This window comes from Peromyscus maniculatus, chromosome 20 (genome assembly GCF_049852395.1).
Source record: "Peromyscus maniculatus bairdii isolate BWxNUB_F1_BW_parent chromosome 20, HU_Pman_BW_mat_3.1, whole genome shotgun sequence".
In the NCBI taxonomy this organism is placed as follows: Eukaryota; Metazoa; Chordata; class Mammalia; order Rodentia; family Cricetidae; genus Peromyscus; species Peromyscus maniculatus.
This window is the reverse complement of record NC_134871.1, coordinates 49,370,108-49,379,152: the sequence shown is the minus strand read 5'-3', so window position 1 is coordinate 49,379,152 and position 9,045 is coordinate 49,370,108. Positions and strand designations below refer to the sequence as shown.

The window sequence follows — 9,045 nt, the reverse complement described above, 5'->3', positions numbered from 1 at the left end:
ATATAGAGAGAGAGACAGACAGACAGACAGAGACAGACAGACAGAGAGACATACACACCTCATACATCTACATTCAAACAGCAAGGGAGAGAGACACAGAGAGAGACAGAGAGACAGAGACAGCATATTTCACATAGCCCAGGCTGCCTTGAACTAGCTGTGTTGATGAAGATAAGATGTGAACTACTGATCCTCCTGCCTCTACAATCCAAGCATTGGGATTACAGGATTATAGGCCTGCACTACCGTATCTAGCCTTTTGTTTTTATTTCTCTTTCTCGCTCTGGTTTTCGTTTGTTTGCTTTGTTTTGAGTCCAGGTCTCACCATGCAGCAATGGCTGCTCTGTAGACGAGACTAGCCTTAACATCACAGGGATCTTCCTGCCTCTGCTGAATCCCACGGGCTGGAATTCAAGATTCAAGTGCTTGGAAACCTGAGCTGAGCACAGCAGCCACTGTCCATGCCTCCTGGGAGGCAGAGAGCAGTCATCCGGACAGACAGCGGTGTGATATGTCCAGAGGGGGTATCCTGGCTTGTTTCTGTCACCAGGTCAAATGTTGTGAATGAAAGCAACTTGGGGAAGAAAGGGTTTATTAGGCTTAGATGTCTGGGTCACAGTCTGTCACAGGGAAGTCAGAGCGGGAACTCAAAAGCAGGAGCAGAGGCAGAGCCATGGAGAAAGGCTGCTTGGGCCTGCTGGGGCCTGCTGGGGTCTGCTGGGGCCTGCTGGGGTCTGCTGGGGTCTGCTGGGGCCTGCTGGGGTCTGCTGGGGCCTGCCGGGACCTGCTGGGGTCTGCTGGGGCCTGCTGGGGCCTGCTGGGACCTGCTGGGACCTGCTGGGGCCTGCTGGGACCTGCTGGGGTCTGCTGGGGTCTGCTTAGGACTGCTGGGGTCTGCTGGGGCCTGCTGGGGCCTGCTGGGGCCTGCTGGGGCCTGCTGGGGCCTGCTGGGGGCTGCTTGGGTCTGCTAGAGTCTGCTCGGGTCTGCTCCAGTTCACTTTCTTATACTTGCCAGGAGTGACTGACCATAGCGGGCTGGGCTCTGTGTTCAGGTTTGTGTGAAGTTAACAAAAAACTACCCAGCATAATGTGACTGCTGGGGACAAGTCAAGTGGAGGAGGGGGCAGAAAGCCAAAGGGTTGGGAGCACCCCTTGAAAAGCATGCCTCTTCACCACGCAGATGTAGTCTTCTATTTCTTCTACAGTCAAATCTGAACTGCTGAAGTTTGACGCTGCTGTGTCTCTTTACTGTGTGACTTTAGGCAAAGGGCTTAATCTCTCTGGTCTTTTCATTAAAGGAGTCAGTCAAATGATGCTCTATCTGTTCCTGGGCCCGAGGGACACCATGAATTCCCAGGATGCCTCACCTACCTCTTGGGCCAGAGGTTCAGGGATGGTAAAGTCTGGCTGGATTGTAGCCAGTCCTGAGACCTGGGCTGGGGCATTCCCGGAAGGAGCCCAGCTGCTCCCAGCCCAGCTGGATTGAAAGAGTATAGGGTATGGAGGAGCCGGAACCGCCCCCTGGCTCAGGGAAGGAACCTGAAACCATTCTGGGCCGGAACGGGACTGCCACACACCCCTGGGTGAGAATTCTTGGCTGAGAAAGGGGAGGCCCCAGAACCTGGCCTGTCCCGGGGCCGGCTTCCTCAGTATCCTGTTCCTGACTCAGTTTCTTCCTGTGTGAAAATGGGGGTGATCACTGCCTGGCTCCACAGAGCTGTGTGGAGGACGGAGTGTGTGGTGTGGTACAGTAGGGCTCTTCTGGGATCTCCTCCCCCACCCTCTGCAGGGACCTCAGGGACACCTGCAGATCCCCTTTCATGCCCCAGACTTAGAGACCTAAACAGAGAGAAAAGGAAACAGTTAGATACAAATAAACAAAACAGCTCTTTTCTTTAGGAAAAGCTGCCGAAGTCACGTGGCCAACAATTAAAATGCGTCAAAAGGTTCCTGGGAAAGAGTTCCCCGCCCACTGTCCCAGTCCATTTCTGGAGCATTCTTCCTGAGCCAGAGAGCAGATGTATGTATGCCAAGATGGATTTACCCCTTCCTTGGAAGCATGCGTTCCGGTCGGCCTCGCTCCTGCACCATGGACAATGCCAGATCAGGATCAGCTCATGAAGCACTTCCTGGTCCCTCCAGGACTGTGATGGCCGCGTTATTGTTAATTAGCCAGACTCTGGAAGGAAGAGCTGTGCTCTGTTTTACAAGCCAGGGAACGGGGAGGCCTGGGTCTGAGCGTAGGATTCTCTGCGTCCTGCTCTGGGTACTGTGTACGTGTTTCTGCTTTTGCTTCCTTTTCCTCATCTGGAAGACGATGGCTGCGTCCAGAGGAGATCACGTGGTCCACCGGTGGCCTGCAGGCCACATCCTGCGAACACATGTGTTTTGCTCACACAGCTTTCCTTAGAGCGCCCCGGGGAATAGAGCCTGTTGGCATTGTGCTTGCCTGGCATACGTGAGACCTTGGGTTTGATCCCTAATGTCAATTAACCAGAGGTGGCAGCATATCCTTGTGACTCTGGAGGGTCAGAAGTTCAAGGTCATCCTCAGCTACATGGTGAGTGTGAGGCCAAGCTGGGATATATATATATATATATATATATATATATATATATATATATATATATATATATATTATAAAAAATCATTTATTTTTACTTTATGTGACCTGGTGTTTTGTCTGCATGTAACTGTGTGAGGGCATCGGATCCCCTGGGACTGAAGTATTCTTAATTGCTGAGCCATCTCTTCAGCCCCCAAATTCTGTTTCAAAAACAACCAAGCAACAAAAAATTTCGCTAGATCAGGAGATTTTACATTGAACGCAGATTTCTGGATTCAGAAACAAGAGCCCCAGGGCCTAGCACTAGCTGGCTCGAGACAAGACTGCACCTCCTAAGACCCTTGGCCTCAGGCTCCACCACTCCCCACCGCTCACTCGCTTGCCCACTGACTTCGCAGGCCTTCTCCACAGGAGGAACTTGGCTTCTCCGAGGTCAGCGATGTGTAAATATAGGAGTGCTTTGCGGAGCCCTGTACCTCAGCACCCAGCTTCACCCATTTGCCAGGGACTTAGAGGTTCTGGGATTTAGGATGAGCCAAGCCTGTGGACCCAGACCCTGAGCACTGGCTCCAGGATGTCTCCCCAACCAAAAGGGAAGAGGAAACGCTGGCACCAGGTCTAGGAGGGGCTGTGGGCTGCGGGCCAAACGCTGCATCCCAGGAGGCAACTCACGGCTTCTCCCCGAGGCCTGAGCCGGAAGCTGGGCCACCAACACCTGGAGTTGCCATCTCCTGGTCCCCAGGATGTAGATTCCTGTGCGCCCTGCCCCCACACCTTCCTCTTCCCCACCTACATTCAGCAGCCACATCCTGCTCTGAAGGGTGGGCCAAGCCAGTCCTGAAGAGGAGACAGGGATGTGGGTGGAGTCCGTGGGGACCTAGGACATCCTCTCTCCAGGGTGGTTGACATCCCTTCTCTGCCCCAGGTTCCTTGGAGCAGTGCTTTTGTTAGTTTGTTTTGTTTTGAGATAAGGTCTGGTGTATCCCAGGCTGCTCTCTAACTCCTATGTACCTGAAGAGGACCTTGAACTCCTGATCCTCCTGTTTCTACTTCCTGAGTGTTGGGGTCTCAGGCTTGCAGCATCCTATCTGGTTTAGAGGACGCTGGGCAAGGGCCTAGCAGTACTCACAATAAGGAAACTGAGGCTGAGAGTCTCTTCGGAGGACTATAGAGACACAGATGCATTTCTTCCAATGCCACGTCATATTGGGAGAAGAGTCCTCAGCATTCCTGTCACTGGAAATGGGGGCAAGGGTGTGAGGTGAGGGTGGGGGTGGTGACGGGGTGGGGCAATTGAGGACAAGGAGGTCTGAGGAGCCCCAGAACAGCAGGCCTGACCCCTGAGACCTCTTCCCATTTACTTCATTGCACTCTGACCTCAAAGAAAGCCTTTCCCCCCATGGGCCTCAGTTTTCCCATCTAACGATCATTCTGTTCTGCTATAAGAATCAGATTTGGAGCCTGGCGGTGGTGGCTCACGTCTTTAATCCCAGGACAGAGCCAGGCAGATCTCGAGGCCACCCTGGTCTACAGAGTGAGATGCAGGACAGGCTCCAAAGCTACACAGAGAAATACTGTCTGGAAACCCCCCCTTCCCCCCAAAAGAAGTCAGATCTGGTGCTAAGGCGGATGTGATAAAGGCCAGTGTGGACCTTGGTCCAGACCTAGGGGAGGATGGAGCAGGAGGCAGCTCTGGATTGCTGGTCTAGGGGAAGTACATCTGTCCCTTGGTCCTTGGTACCCCAGCCACCTGCTGCTTCCACTAGGGGAAGGGCGGGGATGGACAGGCCGAGGAGGAAGCCCCCACCCCTCTGCTGAGAAATGAGTAGACTGACTCACTGGCCCATTCACTGGTTCACCCACCCACTCACCATCTGTGGGTGGCCAGCCCAGGTGCAGGTCACCCTTCCACAGTCTTCAACCCTTGGGCCTCCCATGACAACTCTGCCCACAAGTGGCCGCTTCTCAGGAAATCTGCTGAAGGGGTCGACACCACAGGATGGGGATCGTGCAAGAAAGGCCAGCCCTGCCTTCACAGGGTTCCGGAGGGATCAGGAGAAACAGAGCATGTACGGAAGGCACTGCTGGGACTCCCCACAGGGTAGTGTTTGCTGGGGCCAGATGTGACCTGTCCACTCAGACACAAAGCCACTTAGTCCGGGAGGCAACATTTACAGTCAAACCTGTGGGCTCTCCTGCATGTGCCCCTGCGGAAGAAACCTTGCATACACCAGCTGAGTACTGCACCACTGAGCTACACATCCAGCCTATTGAACAACAACCCCCCCCCCCCATTTATCTGTATGTGTAGCACAGCACAGATGTGGAGTTCAGAGCACAACTTTGTGGAGTTGGGTCTCTCCAGGTACTCCAAGTCGGACTGCCAGGCATGTTCTATTTTCTGACATTGACACAGGGTAGGTATCGTTGTGTGGTGGAGGCTAGCCTCGAACTTGTGCCAACCCCCAGTCCTCCTGAGTCTGCCTCCAGAGATTACGGTAAGATTATAGCATGTGGACTGGATGCCCCTTTTAAAAGGGCTGGTGGTGATGAACGACTCCAGGCAGGGGCTGTGCCTTAGGGCAGCTTCGGGGACTGCAGGTGGATGAGGGTGAGAGCAGTTGGGGTGATGTTTACAAGTTTGGGCCTAGGCCAGCACAGCCCGAAGCCTTATCGGCTGTCTCTACCCTTCTTCCGAGCTGCTCCTTGGGTTTCAGCCTGGAGTCCTGGAGAACGGATGGGTGGTGGGAGACCTGGGGGCAGGTGGATGGTTGCAGGGCTAGTTAGCATGAGGACCCAGCCCCGTCACCACCCCTCACCCCAGTTATCTTCTGGGATGGTGGGAAAAATGAGAAGCCCTAATCTCCCCCACTTCCCTCCACAGATACCGCCTCAAAGCTCTGTTGTTCGGCCCCTGCTGCCTCCTCTCACCCCAGGCACCCGGGGAAATGGAGTGAGGAAGGGGGAGCTGACTGCAGCCCTGAGATGCTCTCCCACCTTGAGCCCCCCCCCCCCTCCATCTTGTGCCGGAAAACACCACAGGGGATCTCAGGCGGTCACTCCTGTGTGACTGAGCTGAGAAGCATCCGGTGAACAGGGCTGCCTCCAGGGCTCACAATACCTGTGGGTCGCTGGCACATGAAGGGGGCTGGAATATGCAGAAAAGTCTGGGCATCTGGGGCAATGGGAGCAAGGGGCCTAAGGGAGTTTCTGGGTGCACCAGGCTTGTAGACAAAGGGTGACCTTGAACTTCTGCCCTCCAGCCTCCACCTCCTCAGTGGTGAGACCACAGATGTGAGCCACTGTACCCACCTAATGTGACCCTGGATGGCATCGAGGGCTTCATGCATGCTAGGCAAAACACTACCAACTGACCCCCATCCCAAGCCCCTGGTTTCAGGGTTTTAACAATCTGCAGTGTTAGGGGACCCAGACGTCCATACTCAAGTATGCTTACGTATATGTGGGGACCTCCTTTGTCTCTCTGGGCCTCAGTTTCCTGATTTTTGTTTGTTTGTTTTGTTTTGTTTTGTTTTTCGAGACAGGATTTCTCCTTGTAGCTTTGGTGCCTGTCCTGGAACTCACTCTGTAGCCCAGGCTGGCCTCAAACTCATAGGGATCTATCTGCCTGGCTCTGCCTCCCATGTGCTTGGGATTAAAGGCGTGCGCCGCCGCCGCCGCCGCCGCCGCCGCCGCCGCCGCCGCCGCCGCCGCCGCCGCCGCCGCCGCCGCCGCCGCCGCCGCCGCCGCCGCCGCCGCCGCCGCCGCCGCCGCCGCCGCCCAGCTACTATTGGTTAATAAAGAAGCTGCTTTGGCCTATGGTAAGACAGAATAGAGCCAGGCAGAAAATCCAAGCAGAGACACAGGGAGAAGAGGACAGAGTTGAGGAGATACTATTCAGCTGCCTGGGGAACAAGATGCCAGCAGACCAGAAAAGCCACAGCCGACGTATAGATTAACAGAAATGGGTTAATTGAAGATGTAAGAGCTAGCTAGCAATAAGCCTGAGCCATAGACCATACAGTTTCTAATTAATATTAAGCTTCTGAGTGATTATTTTATAAAAATGGCTGCTTCCCCAGGTGGGACTGGGTGGGACAGGGAAACTTCAGTCTACAGATTTCTGTGAGTTTGAGGATAGCCTGGAGTACATAGGGAGTTCCCGGCCAGCCTGGGCTACAAATTGAGAACTTGTTTAGAAAAGAATATGACCTCTTAATTTATCAAGAATTTTTCATTGCTTTGACAGAATAGCAGAGGCAGAGCAGCTTATGAAGAAGACTATCTGGATCTCAGCAGTGGAGGCTTGAAGTGCAAGTCCATGGTGTGGGCATCTGCTTGGCTCTAGGAAGGCTCCTTGGCCCTGTGTTTAGGTAAAGTGAAGGGCAGGCAGGAAAAGGGACAAAAGCCAAGGAGTATCCTCAGTTCATAAGAACCTGCTTTTGAGATAACTAATACAGTTCTGTCACGATAACTAGCCCAGGCTGTGAGAACTAACCAATCCTGTGAGAACTAACCCAGTCTGTGTGACTAACCAGTCCTGTGATAATTAACCCAGCCTGTGAGACTAACTAGTCCTGTGAGAACCCAGGCTGTGAGAACTAACCAGTTCTGTAAGACTAACTCAGCCTATGGGAACTTACCAGTTCTGTGAGACTAATTCAGCCTGTGAGAACTAACTAACCAGTCCTGTGAGAACTAACCTAGCCTGTGAGACTAACCCAGCCTATGGGAACTTACCAGTTCTGTGAGACTAACTCAGCCTGTGAGAACTAACTAACCAGTCCTGTGAGAACTAACCAATCCTATGAAAACTAACCCAGCTCTACCCATCCTCCTGCCCTTAGTCCCCTGTTACCTCTCATGATGGTTACACCGAGGACCAAGCTTCAGGTGACATCTGGTAGACAGACCATATTCACACCGCACCACCAACTCCATGGTGACTATTCACGGCAATCCAGAGTTGAGGAGGCCAGGCTGAGGATGCTGATTGCTACAGGAACTGTGAGCATCCAAGAGAAGCACTCTGTGTTGCCCAGCTTTTCACACATCTCTCTGCACAGGGATTAAAATGTTTATTTATTCATTTGTGTGTGTGTGTTTGTGTGTGTGTGTACATGCCATGACACACGTGTGGAGGTCAGAGGACAACTTAAGGAGTCTGTTCTTTCTCCCACCATGTGGTTCCCAGCGCTCCATCTCAGGTTGTCAGCCTCTGGCTGGCACTTTTACCTGCTGTGCCGACTCACAGGCCTCGGAGGGACCATAGTCAGCTTTCTTTTACAGCTGAGGAACAAAGAGGTGACTTGTCTGAGGCCACATGTCTGCAGGTGGACAGTGGGAGTCTTACCCATGTAGGTGGTGGCTGAGTCTCGGCATGTGACTTTAGAGAAAATTGGTGAGCAGGACAGTGGTGGTGCACACCTTTAATCCCAGCATTTGGGAGTCAAAGGCAGGTAGATCTCTGTGAGTTCGAGGTCAGCCTGGTCTATGGAGTAAGCTCCAGGACAGCCAGGGCTACACAGAGAAACCCTGTCTTTAAAACAAACAAACAAACAAAAACAACCCTGCCCCCCCCCAAAAAAAAACAAACAAAAAACCCAAAAACAATGTTCAGTTTTCAACCACCCCATGGAGTGGATATTCCTACCATTCTTTACTTTACAGGTGGAGAAACTGAGGCCTGGCCAGATGAGTCTCTTGCTAAGGGTCACACGGATGCATGCAGTTGTCCCACAAGGATGGGGACTGAGACAGAGACTCAGTGTGGCCCACAGCAGGCTTCTACTTGCCGCCTCCTTGATTCCTGACCATGCCCCTGCCTCGTGGCCGCCTTTGCTAGGCTCCCTGAATGAATGGCAGTGACACCCCTGTCAGGCGTCCTCACGCCCCTGCACACCAGAAGCTGAGGGATATCCCGGCCCCATTGTTCAGGCCAGGAAACCACCCACCCTCCTAGACCAGGGAGGTGGCCTCTGACGAGATATTTCTTCCCAGGCAGGCAAAGGCTCAGGAGCTGGCCATGTGTGCCTGGATCCGGACATACACCGCTGTGTCAAGGCATGTGGCGGGGAGGGGTGCCCTACCCCAAGAGTAACCTGTCCCTCTACCAGAAGCCTTTGAGGAGGGGTGGACCCAGGTTAAAGGGCCGAGGATGACAGAAGTACGGTGACAGTGAGGGCGATCTGCTCCCACACAGCTCAGGGGAAAAAGGCTGGAGGCCTCTCGGCCCCAGTGATCCCATGGAAGTCCTCTCTATTCATAGCACTCCAGCCTCACATTCATCTACTCCATTGGGCCTCATGGTAGCTGGTGTGTGTGTGTGTGTGTGTGTGTGTGTGTGTGTGTGTGTGTGTGTGTGTGTGTGTGTTTTCTGCTGGGGGGGGTGTACTAAAGCACAGAACCATCAAGAAAGGCCCAAGGTCATGTTCATAGGAAGGTTTCATTTTGTTTAATTTTCTTTTTAAATTTTTCCT

The 9,045-nt window shown here is 53.3% G+C and overlaps 1 long non-coding RNA gene across 1 annotated transcript; it reads right to left on the bottom strand.

The window, feature by feature from the left end:
• Window positions 1-815: 815 nt before the first annotated feature.
• LOC121824296 (uncharacterized) lies at window positions 816-6,226 on the bottom strand. The gene is made up of 3 exons (XR_006066126.2): window positions 4,438-6,226; window positions 3,696-3,802; window positions 816-2,371 (listed from the first exon to the last, which is right to left on the bottom strand). It is a non-coding gene; the product is annotated as an uncharacterized LOC121824296 (long non-coding RNA).
• Window positions 6,227-9,045: the final 2,819 nt, after the last annotated feature.